The 16,080-nt window shown below is 43.9% G+C and overlaps 1 long non-coding RNA gene across 1 annotated transcript in view; it reads left to right on the top strand.

The window, feature by feature from the left end:
* The window catches only part of LOC140600290 (uncharacterized), a 142,929-nt gene extending 127,247 nt beyond the window's left edge, over nt 1-15,682 (top strand). Inside the window, exons 12-14 of the long non-coding RNA XR_012003557.1 lie at nt 12,412-12,592; nt 14,779-14,896; nt 15,202-15,682. This is a non-coding gene — a long non-coding RNA (uncharacterized lncRNA). The remainder of the gene's footprint in view (nt 1-12,411; nt 12,593-14,778; nt 14,897-15,201) is intronic.
* Nucleotides 15,683-16,080: the final 398 nt, after the last annotated feature.

The following is a 16,080-nucleotide window of genomic DNA, read 5'->3' as shown; positions in this document are numbered from 1 at the left end:
TTTGTGTATCATGTCCTTTCTACATGGGATCACAGGATGATTTGCAGACAGTCAGTGGTAAACTGACAGGGAGAAAATGTTTTTTGGGAGCAGGATTTGAAAGGGGAAGTCACTCTGAGGCAAGACTAGCCATCCATTTGTAAAGAGCACAAACGTGATTGGCATGGGCTCACATCTGAAAGAAAAATTCCAGAAACTGTTTAATTTTTAAGCTGAGTTTCACTGTGAAAATGGTGAAGGGGCATTGGTTGAATGTATCTCATTTTGAGGGGAAAATTTTTACTGACCCTTTTATTTAGGAACTCACAATGGAGGGAAGACTAACTTTGGGAAGGAATATGGCCACAGGTATGGATTTCAGAGAGGGTTAAGGAAAGATGAAATGTTCTAGGTGACGAAAGGGAAGTATTAGAGGCAAAAAGCTAGGAATGAGGTCAAATATCAGACATTAGAACCAGAGTTAGGATCCTAGAATCTCTTAAGGCTAGTAACAAAACACAGCAAACAAACAGACAAACAAAACCCTCCAGATAATACAGAAGCAACAAAAACAAGCCTTTTAACTACAAGTTAGTGGTATAAAATGAAGACCCTGAGGGGCACCTGGGTAGCTCAGTGGTTGAGCATCTACCTTTGGCTCAGGTCATGATCCGGGAGTTGGGATCAAGTCTCCTATCGGACTCCCCCAGGGAGCCTGCTTCTCCCTCAGCCTGTATGCCTGCCTCTCTCTCTGTGTGTGTCTCTCATGAGTAAATAAATAAAATCTTTAATAAATAAATAAATTGAAAAAATGAAGACCTTGAAAGAGCAAAAAAAAAAAAAAAAAAAAAAGAAAAGAAATAAATAAAAGAGACTCTACTGAAGTACTGAAAACTTTGGGATTAAAAGCAGATATAATGTTTAGTATGGAAGCGATTAACTATATATTCCAGAAAATGAAGAGAGAGTGATAAAAGCGGGACATACAAGTCCAGTAGGATCCTGTTTACTCTTTCCTGGATTCGGTTATCCAAGATGTCACATTGTATTTCCTGGATTGTAAAACTAGATGGTTCCAGAGCCTAATTCAGCGCAAGCAGCATGTGAGGTGGGCAGCCTTCTGGTTCCTCGGCTTCAACTTCGCCTTACAGAGTTGAAGCCATTCTTGGAAGGCTGGTAGTGTGGGGACCAGTAAACGTGCTTCGGCATAATGTTTCCAGTGTAGCCAGAGGTCTGAGTTGGGAGAAGTGGTGTGGGAAGCTGGAGGTGGTGTGGTCTCCTTCAGGTAGTTGTAGCTTGCTCTGTTGTTCTTCGACCTTGGAAAACCCTGGTTGAATATTGTCCTTTAACCACTTATGAACGTGAGGAATTGCATTATCTCAGAAGGTCTCTTCCATAGAGAAAAGTTGGTAACTATTATCAGCTGGAATTATGGGGGGAAATGAGAAGAGATTAGGAATCCCTGATGAGACCAAAGCAGGGCATTAGTCCCCTAGGGCAGGGCAGTCATTAGCCTGCCAGTAGTGCAAGGCTAGGTGATCTGGGTGGTGGTAGCCAACTGCGCTGCTAGGACAGTCGCAAGGTTTGGGAAAGGGGATTCAGACACTGTCTTTCCCACTCTGTCCACAAACGAGGGATAATGGAGCCGGTTACTACTATTGTCCTGGTCGTACAGTGTGTTCTGACAGGGTTCATGTTTTGGTACCTGGGCCAGTTTGACACTCTAAATGTCCCTGAAGCATGCCTGGTCTTAAGGTGATCTGTATGAGAAATCTGAGACATGGAAAAATGCAGAGCTCTCCTCCCAATACTCAAGTTGGTGATTTTAATCATTCTATTAAGAAGCCAGTGCCTCATTTGGCACCTCTGACAGCAGGGTGGGGACTCCCTGGTGGTTTCCAGGTGTTCCAACAGATTGCAGGGTACCTGTGATTCCTAGATGAGGAGCTGGGAGCATTATAAGGGACCATCTCTGGGAATGTAGCTAGCATCGTGCCTGATGAGCCCAAGGTGCCCAGCAAGTGGGGACTGTCTCATCATGCTCCTGCACCAAATTGTATGCTGTCTCTTCAACCACAGTGTTATGCCTTGAAGTTGGTGCCCATATCTCTACACTAAAATCCTCAGAATCTAGTATTAAACTGGCATGCTGTGGCCAGAAACTTAGCAAGTGGGATGACTTTGTGATCTAGGTATTTGAGTGGTGGGTAAAAGAGAAGATGAGGCCCCAGAGAAGATATCCTAGCCACTGTGAAGGCAAGTATGTGTGTGAGAGGATGTAAAGGTGGTCAGTATCATTCTTTCTGAATCCCAATTAATGTTATTCAAGTACCTTTTATGTTTAGAGCTTATCGGATATCCACAAGGGCTATATAAAGTTGCTAATGCTGGATACTTGTCTGGATCTTATAGCTGTGGATATGAATGTCCTGCAGTGGTCCCAGAATATTGCCAGTCACTGTTAGAGCTGGGGTTAGGGTATGTAACAAAAGGACTTTGCTTTGTGTAATGCTCTATCTACCATTTTCAGAGTTCATTCATACAGTTGATCTCTCCAGATAGAGTCGCCAGATAAAGTACAAAACCACCCAAATTATATTTGAATTTCAAACGACAAATAATCTTTTAATATATATGCTCCAACTCTTGCATATGCAACAACTAAAAAATTATTTGTTGTTTATCTGAAATTCAAATGTAGTTGGGTATCCTGGTCCCCGCCCCACAAATGTAGCAATGCTACTTCTGGGTAGAGGACTGGGATAAACACTAAAGCACAAAACTGTTAAGATAGATGTGGTTTGTACACCAAGCTCTGCAACTTACTAGCTCTGTGTCTTTGGGTAAGATTTCATTTTAAAAATCTAACCAGAGTTTTTTTTTTAGTGTTCCAGGCTGTGCTGGGAGGACTTAATGAGCTAATGCATGCACAGGCTCAGCACATAGTGACTACTAAGGAGGTTGTAGTTATTGTTATGCTCTTATTCGAGCCTTGCCTGGGAGGCAGCCAGGCATTTCTCTACCCATGTAACGGAGGAAATGAAGAGAAGCTCAAGTTTTGATTCCTAGCTCACCTTTTCATACTAGGTTGACGATACCAAAGTTTTGTTTTGGTGCCATCTTGACATCTTGACACAGCAGGCTCTGGCTGAGGAACCACCCAGTGCTCCCTGTCTTCCCAGAGCAGAGAGAGCAGACCCCTGCCTCAGGGGTACAACCAGGAGGCTGGCGAGTCCCTTTCCTATCAGTACCTGTGGCCAGCAGGAAAGGAAGGGGCGGTGCTTTCAGGGGGTTTCAGTTGTGAGCCCTTGATGCTGTAGGCCATGACCCAAGCCATGGTGGGTTGAGAAGCACTTCCTGCCACCCCCCCTTCTCTGTCTACCTCAGAGCAGCAGAGGACATGCCCACGAGGAACCCCTGGATGAATTCTATCACCCACTTACCTTTATCTGCAGGATGGCCTCATCTGTACTTGTTTTTGGCACTAAATTACAGGCCCCTCCTGGGAAGTATATATGTTAGAAGAACTGTCTGGACACAAGTGACAGAAATCTAACTTAAACAAAAGGGAAATCTGAACCCCCATAACCTAGTCTCAGACAGAAGGGCTGCCTTAAGGATCATTGCAGTCAGGTCTTGAATGTTGTCATTACTCTCTCAGGTTCTGTTCTTCTGTTTGTCCACTTCATTTGCTCTAGTCTCAGCTGATTTCTCTCTTCCAAAAGGAGATGGGCAGCTCCTGACTTTCATGGTTACAGTTTCATAATCAGAGAGGGAGGAGCTTCTCTGTCAGTTCCAGTAAAAACAAAACAAAACAAAAACCTTTGGGAAGGATGCTATTGGCTCAGCTGGGTCACATGCACATCCTTGGCTCAATCATTGTGCCCACGAGATGGTATATACATCCTGTGGTTATCCCAGGACCAATTATTGTAAGTTAGAGGGATGGGGTGCCCATGATGTTATGTTCATTAGGTTATGTTGGGAGGAAAGCAGTTTCCAAACAGTTGAGATTGGGGAGAGTGCAATTATCAGAAGAGGGAAGGATTGATGCCTATGTCTCCTTGAAAAGGAAGAGTTTAGGGCAAAGAGAGCCTGGGTTGGATGGGACTGGCTGGATGATCTTTATGAGGAGGAGGTGGGAGACCACCTGGGTTGTGGAGCTAGGATTATTGCATCTCTGTTTGGGTCTCTTCTGGACCTTACATCATTTTGGTTTGGTTTGGGCACTGGGATAGGGCTGATGGTAACTTCCAATGGAAAAACAGAGGAATGCTTGTGGCTGTGGGGCAACTGATACAGTTAGCACTTTGTGGGAGTAATTGCATCCATGGACTTTCTGCTAGGTGTTTACTTGATGCCTAAAGAAGGGCTAAGTACTTTAGGAGTTTCAAAAAAACAACAGAACACAAGACTTCAGCCTTTGAGGAATTTATAATCTTCTTAGGTCAACAAGGTGTCCACATGTGAAGCACTTAGAAAACCCTTTAAGGAAGTGCCAGATGGTGTCTGTAGAACAGGCTCTGGGCTCTGTGACACAACAGGGCATGTGGTTCGGGCCTTGGGCTGAAAGATAGGGCTGCCTAGAAGAATTTGAGCTGGTCTTTGAGAACAAAGTTGAAGGTGAATGCAGGAGGCTGACCTCCCATATAATAAATTTTTATTGTGCTTTAGGATAAATGAAAACTGGGTTTTGCAAAGGATGTAGCCAGAGTGGATATTGCCTTAGGATGAGGACCCAGGTCTTGTCCCAAGGGATCTGAATACGTTTGTTCCCAGGTGTTCCCAGGCTACAACGTGGGTTTGGGAGAAAAGACAAATCACTTTTTGTGGAAATCTACTTTGCCAATACACAAGGTGGTATACAGCCGTGGATCATGTAAATGACCATGGAATAGGGAAGATTGCTTATTTTTCTTTTTTCAAGCAGGCTAGGATTTGTTTATGAATGAATCAATGGGAAATGTTAAGAGACCAACTTTAAGAAAAGGTTTTTAAAAAGTTTTCATGAATATTGTGAGAATTCAGGAAGCAGCAAATGGCCACAGTAGGACAGGGTTTTTCAATTCCAGAAGATCTGGGGGTGAATTCCGTGTTTGTAGCTTACTAAGGGGCAGCACTGAGCCTTTGTTGCCTGGCCTCTAAAAGGGGAATAAGGGTGGTACTTACTTCACAGGGTTTTCTTTTGGAGGGCGCAATCTGTGTACAATACTTAGGACTTGTACTTAGTGCTTGGCAAGTAGTAAAGACTCAATAAATAGTTTTAGTTATTATTATTGTATTTTATTTAGTATTATTATTGTAAGTTTATATAGGTAAACTAGGTATAGGCAGTTGGAGCAGGAACCGTTGTGCTTCACTACCTAGTATGTGCCTGACCCTGGACCACGCAGGCACTTTACGCATATGATTCAATGTAACTGCCGCAAAAGACATGTGAGGGAAATGGAGTGATTTGCATTTTAGAGATGAGGAAACTGAGGGATTAAGGGTCCCCAGTGAGGTAAACTTGAGCCTAGGTGCACCTGATTCCAGAATTTTGCTCTCCTTTTCTTAGAGGGAAGACCAAAGATGGCTGGAGGGGATTGCCAGGCAATTTCCAGGCTAGAGCCTGCATCATAGACTCTACATTCAGATGTCTTGGAAGGGACCCAGATGGGACACCTGAGTGGATCAGCGGTTGGGCATCTATCTTCGGCTCAGGGTGTGATCCTGAAATTCCAGGATCGAGTCCCACATCAGGCTCCCTGCATGGAGCCTGCTTCTCCCTCTGCCTATATCTCCTCCTCTCTCTTTCTATGTCTCTCATGAATAAATCAAAAAAATCTTAAAAAAAAGAAGGGACCCAGAAAGTTGGAGGTGAGGGGGTAATGATGCAAACCTAGTAGAAATGTTTGCAAAAGACAAGAAACAGGTAGGCGCTCTCTGTTTGAGCCAAGCTCCCCAATGAGCTTCTTACAGCAGCATTTGTCCAGGAATGCTGGGGGAGAGGGAGAGAGAGAAAAAGAGAGAGAGAGAGACCCTGAGAACCCTGGGAGAAAGAGAGAGAGAGTCCCTGAGAACCCTGGGAGCTTTGCTAAGCAAGTGTGACCTTTCCCTTCCCTTGGGTCAGTGCCTCTTCTCTGAGGGAGGCCTGGAGCCTTTGGGATACCTCTCCAGCCCCACAGAGGAGGGATGCTGGCTGGAGCTCCCCATGTGGGGGTGGCAGCTGGCCTCTGCCACGGCGATCGCTCCCATCTAATGAAAATATTTCGAAGTGGCACAAAGCAAAGGCATAAAGCAAAGCAGAGCCCTGATGTGTGGGCAGGTGCGGGCCGAGAGGAAAAAAGGAGTTTGAGTATGCAAAGTTGAATTGCTGAGACATGGGATATCTTAATAGCGTGGGAAAGGGGGATTGTGAGATCAAAGGCTATGATAAGAGGAAGATTATTTCATCACGACTGTGCCGAGGAGACGATGGTCATACATGCAGGGCAGACACCCCATACACGCCCATTTCTTTGACTTCAAGGTGGGCAACACTCAGTCCAAGCCTGGGCCCTCTTCCCTGACTCCCTACCACACTGGTCAATTCTGTACTGGGTTTACTTGCTGGTGGAATGCAGGATGTCCGGAGCCCACCACATTTGTTCTTATGTGATTTTTGTTTTATTTCCAGTTCATACTTTTATTTCTTTATAGCTAAGAATTTTTCTCCGGCAAAGAATCCTAGTTTTTGCTTGAGGTCCCAGCCTAAGTTCTTTATTTGGTTGTAGCCATTGGGAGTTAATTTGGAGGTTTTTTTAAAAAAAAAATATTATTGCATTTTAAGAATGACAAACCAGTTTGCCTGCATTATTTCTAGTTCTTAAAATTCAAAGCAGTTTGTTAGAGGTGGTTCTTTGCTTTTGGAGATGGAGCTGGTTTCAGTTTTATAGCCCGTTGTCTTCACACCCATCTCAGTGACTAATACTCTAAGATGGATTTCCTTTTTTTTTTTTTTTTTCTTCTTTCCTTGAAGTGGGTTTCAAATCCCCAAAGAATTTCTGGGAGGGGAAAAAATCCTTTAATTGAAAGCAAGAGAAAACAAAACAAAAAAGCATAAGAGAGCTGACAAAAATATCATGTTTAATGAAACCAAGTTCTATCCCTGCAGATGGCTGTGGAGGCACAGACTGACCTAAAGATAGAAAAACGGGTTTCCTTTATGTGCCTTGTAAAGGGTGCTTTTTTTTTTTTTTTTTTTTGAACGTTGCACGTATGATTGACTGGCATCTCGCAGAGCCCCTGAGCGAGCAGGTAAGAGTCCAGTCCACCTTTCTGGACAGGCTGGGTCCCCCACAGCAGTGCTAAGATGGTTTGTGAAGCATCCCGGGCTCTGCTCTCCTCTGACTGCTTATGGCATGTGCAGCATGTTCTACATCATTGGGTGCTCAGACCTAGACCAGCTATGTGATCTCAGGCAAGGGATTTAACTTGCTTGGGCCTCAGCTTCCTCCTTTGCAAGCTGGTGGGAATTGTATCTACCTCTATGGGTTTTTGTGAGGATTAATTAAAATATGGTAGATGGAGTTCTTGGGTACAATGTATGGCTCTTAGAAAAGGGTGCTGGTTCTTCTCGTGGCCTGATCTTCCTCCCTTTGTGTACAGCCAGAATGTAATCTCCCGTGGGGTGGGTCTGGGCTTTGCACACTTGAGGAGCTTCTTGGGTGCTGGATACCCAAGGAGGCCCCGACAGTCGGCGTGGGCTACACGAGTAACCAAGAATAACGGAATTACCGAAGCAGATTTCTTAAAATAATCTGAAAAAGTAGCAGCCTCTTTGAACTTCCCTCTTAAAGAAACAAATTAAGCAAAACATGTAAAAAAAATGAACACATTAAAAACCTCTACAAGGTTGAAATGCACTTTATTTCATTAGGAATTAATGACTTGGAAGTTTTCCTGTTCTGCTGTCAATTCTTGCATCTCACTGGTGGCCCTTCTTTTCTGCCTTCTGTCTATGGAGTTGTGCTCCTCAAGGCTGAGAGGACATGGGTAGGTAGGTTTTGCAGTTTGAAAAATGAGCTTTTTCCATCAGGGAAGGGTACTGTGGCCCTAAGAATGGCATATGACCCTCTGGTCCATGAGGTCCCAAGGTAGCAAAGGCACAGCTTATTTTGGAATCTTCTTTGCTGGAGAACAAGAGGCACCTGAGTATCGCCAAAACGCATTTTCTAACTTCTCTATTTCAAACACTTGACTGGGGTCTCTGACCGCCCCCAACCTCCCAGGACACTCAGCCTGCCATGCATTTTTCCTGACCTCACTCGTTTTCTCTGCCTTGCTCTTTATAGAATTACATCCCCTCTCTTTGGTTGTCCGGCTTGGCAGTTCATCTCTCTGCATGCTATTTGCTCATCTCAGTCCCTTTTAGGATGGGGTACAGACACCTTAATCCATTGAATTGGGTTCATCGACCCAAGGAGGCACTGTCTCTCTCTTTCGCTCCTTCTCTCCTTTTTCCTTCTCTTCCCCTTCTCTAGTTTATTTCAGTACATGCACCTTGCAGCTACATTTCTGGCTAGTGTTTCACATTTTAAAAAATTCCGTAAACCCTTTTATTTGGCTGTCCTCTACTTTAAAAAAAGGCCATATCATACCTAGCACCCCAAATTGGCCTGAAAGATAAATAGCAGCTACTCTTTCTTTTTCAAATTATGAAAGGTTTCCCTCTAGGAACAATAGCCAGTACACTGACAGTGAATCCATTTAGTAAAACCATTTATATTTCATTTTAGTGAAATATGTCTATTGTATAATTCGAGGCAAATCTGTGTTTCTTGTAGGGGTTTTTCACCTCCTCCTTTTTAGTGCAGTCCTTCCCTTGTTCTAGCCATGGCTGTTTTGGTAGAAACTTAGCAGCCAGAGCACTTTAATATATTCATCTGGTAAGTAAAGTCCAGATCCCTTTGATTTGAATCCGTCCCTTGCTTTGTTAGGGCAAGATGGGAGTCGGGGGGTGGGGGAGGGCAGGATGGGTGTGAAGGGAGTAACACCATTTTTTAATCACTTGGAAAACATACCCTTCCCTTTGGTTTTGCTTCTGTTCAGAGGCTTTCAAGCTTGTTAAGTCACACCTGGCCCCCAAATAATTGCATCCTCCGCATTAAAGTTTATTGCCCCCTTCAATAGGGATGGAATGAAAACTGGGGGAATTTAGAGACAGACCACAGGCTTCACAGAGCAGTGAAATCCACCCAGTTGTGGCATGGTGGGGAGGCAAAGCATCAACATGGAGGAGAAGACCTGCACGGGGCTCGGTGGTGCCCCTACTTACCCACAGGTGCCGGGGGTTCCGAAAGGATGAAGGCCTGTCTATCCTGAGTGGCAGCAAGAGTGACCTGGGCTTGCAAGACTGGTTAATGATGCCCCCTGCTTGTTGAGTGATCTTTGCTTTCTACATTTTTTAAATCCTTCCTCTCAAACAGTCTTTAAAATGCTTTTTTGCTTTCATCTTTGCCAAGGCCAAAGGAGCCGCATGGGTTAACTCTAGTTAGCCGTGCCCATGCTTACAGACGGCCTCTCTGTCTCTCTCAGACACACACACACACACACACACACACACACACACACCACATGCACGCAGACACTCCAAACTTAACTGATTTAATTTCCATTATGGAAGGTGAAGTCCTGGTAGGGAATTGGGGGATTGCCTTTGGGAACAGAGTTAACAGCACACAGTTGGAATACTGAGTTTGAGAAAGATTATCCTTTTTCTTTTTTTTCTGTTTAAGGGCAATAAGGTGACTGACTGTGGCCACAGACAGGATACGCCAGGAGAGCCTGACTTACTTACACAGACAGGCTGTTCTTGCCCCTTTCTCTGGTCACCTGATCTCTCTCCATGTGCTGCTTTTAGAACTTCCTGGTGCTTGGGCCTGGCCTCGCAAAAGGGAACAGCCATTCGTGTCCAGACACATTTGCAGACTTCTGGCAAAATAGCCGGAGCGCACGAAAATTTACACTTTTCCTGGCACCTGGCCGAGAGTATGAGCAGGATTTGGCTGGGGTTTGCTTTCAGTTAGAAAAGCCCTTTGGGGGTGGGGGTGGAAAGTCGGGGGTGAGGTGGCAGCAAGATCCTCGTGAAGGGTCAGAGATGCTGAAATAAATATCAGCTCGGCTAGGGAGAGCAATTCCTGTAATTATATCTGCCCGATGACTTATAATCAGCGTTCTTAGCAGAGTCTGTAACTTTCATGTTTTCTCCTCCTGTGTGCGATCTGGGTGGCACCGGTGGTGTGGGTGGGAGGGAGCATAACACCTTGATTAAAAAAAGTGGTGTTAGTGGTGGTTGGTGCTGTTAACATGAACATCATTCTCATTGAGATTACCTTTGAAATAATGCCAGTGGGGCATTTGCTGGAATTTCTGGTGGTGGGGAAGGGGCCTAGGGACTGTAGATTGTTTTTCACTAGGAGAATCCTGTGTGTATAGACATTTAAAATACCAAAACAAAGCTGAGTGTGTGAACGAAGCTCAGACTTGCCATGTTGGTCCTGCTCTCCAAGTGAGGGTCCACTTTGGATCTCAACCTAACCCATCCTCTATCTCCCCCTTTTGAAACACTTGAGAGAAACCAGCCGTCTGCCAGTCCACAGGCTGTGTGTCATTTCCTTTCCTCTCCAAGCCTCACTCTTTCCACAGAGGAGACTTTTCAAATTAACGTTTTCAGTTCATTAAAGACCTTTTCGCAAACATTTCGTTCTGGTAAAGGCAGTGTTTCATCTGGAAATGGTCAGGCTCACGTTGGCACAGAATGGTGCGAGAAAGAAAAAAAAATCAAATCCCTTCCTACCAAGTGGACAGACCGTGTGCAGGAAACCTCAAATGGGTCTTCCTTAGAGAGGATGGAGAGATTTCTTTGGAAGGAAAAAACAAAGTCGATGAATGAAAATTATTTGCTCATTTGTTTTGCAAAACTAACAAGGGAATAGGGGAGCTGGGCTTTCATTCCCTTTCTTTCAAATAATAAAAAAAAAAAGATTCTCTGGGCAGAAGAAACTCACACTGTGCCCCTTTGTCTTGCTTTTGCTAATATCCATGGCAGCCTCTCCAGAGCTTGCTCTGTGCTTGGGGAGTAATGCATGAAAATCCTTCTGCCTCCAAATGAAAATACACGTGGCCTTCTTTTCCCTGCCCAGTTTGAACCAGACACTTGGAGAGTCTCATGCAAATGGCTGGCTTCCCCAGAACACACCAATGGAGCAAAGCATTAGTACCTTGACAAGCTTGAGTGCTGGGGGCTTGTTGGACAAAATTACAGAAAATAACCCGTCAACATAGGACTAGAGATAGGCATATAGGATGTTCAGTTTCTGCTGCTGTTGTTGCCCCAACTTGGGAGAACCCAAGAAATCTCAGTGCAGAAAGGAGCCTGAGAGATTAGTAGTCTGTGTGTGGAGATTATATATATATATATATATATACCATGTATAGTAGGTCACATATCGCACCATGTATATATATATACACTTTTTTTAAACTGTGTTTTGTAGAGCCTCAGATGATCTCAGGATTAGCTCCATTTCTACACAGTGGAGTTTGGTATACGATTTCCACCAGACCTCAAACTCCCTGAGGCCTCGGGCCATATTTGTGTTGTTCATGTATTTGTGTAAAATCGACTCTAGGTAAATATTCGCTGAGTAAAGAATGAGAATATAGCTTAAAATGAGTTTGAAAACCATGAATTGAGTCTTTTTTGCCCTTCCCTTTTGCCCAGCCATTTTACATCAGGGCCAGAGATGCTAGATGGATTTCCCAAGGTCCCCTAGCTGGCCACTGGCAGCACCAGGGCTGGAAACCCAGGCCTAGCCCACAGCTAGTGTCTTAGTGTTGCCTTGGTCAGTGGGACCCAGCAAAAGCCACAAATGCCAGCTTCTTAGGGGCAGCTTTCATGTGGGGACACTGCTCCCCACTCACCTTCCAACCAGTGGGCATGACTAGGTGGAGTGTTTAATTAAGATTGCGAGCTGCCCAAGAGCAGGGAGTATGTGTGTTTTGTTCATTTCTGTGTTCTGTATGCCTAGCACAGGGCCTGAAAGTAGTTGCTCAGCCACTGTAATATTTGATGAATGAACGAACGCAAACACAACTCCAGCCAGAGTTTGCTTCTCTTGGACAATCTAGAGAGAAAAGATCCCAAGTTTGACCTCAAGAACTTTAAGATCACAGAGATCTCTGTGTCGTAATTGAAGTGTTAGCACCACTGGAGCATCACCCTCAGCAGCAGCCAGTCTCCTTCATTGTCATCGCCATCGTCACCATCAACAGCACCAGGCAGACATGAAGTGCCTTACGCTGTACATTTGTTCTGAGGGAAATAAGCAGTTATTGCCTTGTTTGAACAGGGCTACTGGTTGGTCCTACCCCTATAATCTTCTCATTCTTGCCCTTTGTAAATAATAGACTCCTACAGCCTGAATTCATGGAGTGATGCAAAGAGCACCGGCCTCCTGAAGGAGCAGATTTGGGTGTAGAGTTGGCTCCACAGCCTCTGAGATTCTGCAGTCTTGTTTACATCCCTTGTCCTCTTTGACCTTCGGTTTCTGCACCTGTCAAAAGGGGAAATGGATTTGCTACTTACCAGGTATGTGATGTTGTCAAACCAGTTAATCTTTAGCTCCAAGCCTCAGTATTCTTAACTATAAAATGGGTTACTAACAGTATGTAGCTCTCAGAATTGATGTAAGGATTACATGAGTTCATGTATGTAAGATCCTTAGCATAATAAGCGCTTGATACATATATTGTCATACTTGTTCTCATCCCCCAGGAATTAGGAAAACTGTATGGAATGATTCATTCTACAGAAGAATTCTATGTAATTTAGGGGATGGCTATTGAATTTTTAATTATTTTCTCTGTGTATCCAGTTAACTTGCCAGCATTCACACTTAGCTATTTGACAGAAATACCAAAGGTAAATAATTCCAAATGGAAGTCATGACCTTAGTTCATTTCCAGCACTCTTCCCACCTCCCTAACCCTCTGACCCCCGACTCATCTCCTCTTCCTGTGTTTCCTGTTTCAGCGAATGGTGTCAACAACTTTGTAGCTGCCCAAACAACTGTCCAGCAGTTGGGAAGAAGTCAGTTTCTACCTTACCTTCATAATCAATCATTTACCATGTCTTACCAGTTTCCCCAGTTAGGAAACCCTCTCCAAAAGCCAAATGTACTTCTCCCTCAGCACTGTGCTACCTGGCATCAAGCCAGAGCTGTTGCCTGGGCTTGGGCAGTTGTCTGTCGGTGGCCCTCCTGCCCCATTCTTGCTGTCTATTTTCAGATGTTTGTGATTTCCTGCATATTGCCTCTGGCCTTTACACAGACTACTTCTCTTCTCTCCACCTGTGCAACCCGTCAGAATTTAGCCTAGAATGTTGCTACAGGAAGCCCCCTTGATTCTCTGGTCTGAGTTTCTTCTAGGGGCATCTTAACTATATGGCCCTGGGCATACTTCTGCCATAATATTTATCATCAGACCATGTTAAGATTTTTAGAACTTCTAAACCTAGAGTGGATTAAGATGTCTTCATTTTGATATGTGACCTAAAATAAAAGCAATATATGACTCTATATGTCATAATAATAATAGCTGACATTTCCTGAGCACTTCTTAGACAACAGGCTTTGGTGCTTTATGTTAAAATTCATTTAAGTTTCACAATGGCCAACAATCACATATTATGCTCTATGCTATCCCCATCTTATGGATGAGGAAATTGAGCCCCAGAATGTTTAAGAAACTCATCCTAAGGTCATGGAGCTAGTAAATGGCAGAGCTGTGCTTCAAATATAGGCAGAATTGCTCCAGAATCTATATTCCTAACCATGCACTGTAAAGAAGTTGAACAAAATTCTGATTTTTCTCTATTTTGCATTTTTTTTGGAGAAAAATCCAATATGAAATTCTTTCAAAAATCTTTCTCTTTTTCTTCTGCTGTTGGCACTGCTAGGCTAAGCCTCTGTGCATGTGTTTATCTGGCCTACTGGTCACCCTGTGTTGCTCAGCTCATAGTGTGGAATTGCCTGTGACATGTCTGTCTTCCTTCTGGACTCTGATCCCTGAGAGCAGGGCCTATGTCTGTGTTTGGGTACCCTATAGGGAGGGGCTCACTGAAGATGCAGAGCCATTGTGGGATGCCACAACCCCGCTGCATAGATCCCCAACTCAGGGTTTCCTGTTTGTTCCCTCCCTAACTAGGTGTAGCTTACCTTGCCAGAGCTAGTGACAGGGTTGGCTGAAGTAACTTTCTATTCTCTATCCTACGCTCCTTCAATTGATTCCCTAGCAGTTTCCTGCCTCTTTCCATAGTTCTCCACATGCTCTCACAAACTTGTTTCTCTTGAGCTGTAGTTGGTAAGAGTTGTGAGTTGTAAATACATTCTAATACACTAAATATAAATGATAAAGAAATAAAGGCTCTCCCTCACTCCCCTTGTTCTCAGGACCCCTCATTCTAAAAACAAACACTATGGGATTAAAATGGGCATGAAGGGAGCTACTTTTCTCATTGGGAGGAGGTCGAGGTGAGGTTTCAGCAACATCCTTCTGAAAGGCTCTTGACCCCGGAAGCCATCCCCAGTCCTGCCTGACACTGGAAATACAGATGAGCCCAGGACCTCTTCAGTTCTCCTTGGGGGACTCTCTCCTCCATAGGATTAGCTATTTTTCTCTGTACCATTGAGATGTATTAGTGAATACTTATTCACTCGCTATTATGAGGAGAAAGCTTGTATTTGCCTTATCAATGTTCTACTTGTTTCTTTTTAGGTGCTAGATTCCTTTTTTCTTTGGCCCTCAAGGAGATTTCATCCTGCAAAAGGAAGCAATGATGCCTCTCCCCAGGACTTTGTTTTTTCTGATTCTTCCCAGTTTCATCTTACTTGAGGTAATCTATTGGAAATATGGTTCTCAATATGCATTGCATTTTATTCTTTCTATAAATAAAGATCAAGCCTACTATGTACCAGCAAGGGTGCCAGGCTTGTTATGGGAGAATTTGTCATGGTAGGGGAGCAGGGGTTTTGGGTAGCACTAAGGAAGGCTGCAGAGAAATGACTGTATTCACAGTTACTAGGAGTTCTACTGGGTGCGAAGAGCCTCCTCGTTACGATAGTTTCAGTGTTCCCAGGGAGGGTTCTGCATTCTGTATGCATATATAGATTAAATGTCATCTAGTCTTCATTACTTTAGGCGTGATCTCATGGGACTCAGGGACAGAATTACCTTTAACTTTCCATCGCTCTCAGATTCTTTGACAATTAAACAGGTGAGTTCACACTTTGTACTTTTGCAGCTGATTACAAGTAGGACCAAGATATGTTTAGACCTAGGAGAGAGCATTTGCTTTTTGGATTAGGAGGCTTATAGACCCTGATCCATTTGAGCAATTAGTTTTGTGTATTGCAATGAACAATGAAAATTTTTAGTATAAGGAGATCCCTGGGTGGCTCAGTGGTTTAGCACCTCCCTTCGGCCCAGGGTGTGATCCTGGAGTCCTGGGATCGAGTCCCACATCGGGTTCCCTGCATGGAGCCTCCTTCTCCCTGTGCCTGTGCCTGTGTCTCTGTCTCTGTCTCTCTCTCTCTCTCTCTGTGTCTCTCATGAATAAATAAGTAAAATCTTTAAAAAAAAAAAAAGAAAAATTTTAGCATGGCATATCCCCAATATTGCCTGGGATATACTTAGAGTAAATAAATATTTGTCGTTTACATGAAATCCAAATTTAGCTGGGTATCTTGTGGTGGGTTTATTGTTTGCTTGTTTGTTTGTTTGTTTATTTATTTATTTATTTTTTTTTCAGGCTACATCTGGCTATCCTAAAAGTTAGGCACTTGAGGAATGGGCTTTGAAAAGATCCACACTGTATGTGCCTGGTTGTGTTTGTTTTTTAGGTATGTGTTTGGGGAGAGAAGGGAGGGTCTAGGGGAGAACTACTTGAGCAACTGGACAAGTGCTTGTTACAGGAGAAGTCTGAGAGGGAAATTAATGGTGAGTATTTACTCATAAAATAATTCTGGTTATCTCAGGAGAGGCAACCCTGGGCTTAGTGATTTAGGGAAGAGTGTCTTT

Source organism: Canis lupus, chromosome 11, assembly GCF_048164855.1.
Source record: "Canis lupus baileyi chromosome 11, mCanLup2.hap1, whole genome shotgun sequence".
In the NCBI taxonomy this organism is placed as follows: domain Eukaryota; kingdom Metazoa; phylum Chordata; class Mammalia; order Carnivora; family Canidae; genus Canis; species Canis lupus.
The sequence above is the reverse complement of the archived record's forward strand: the minus strand, read 5'-3'. Positions and strand labels throughout refer to the sequence as shown.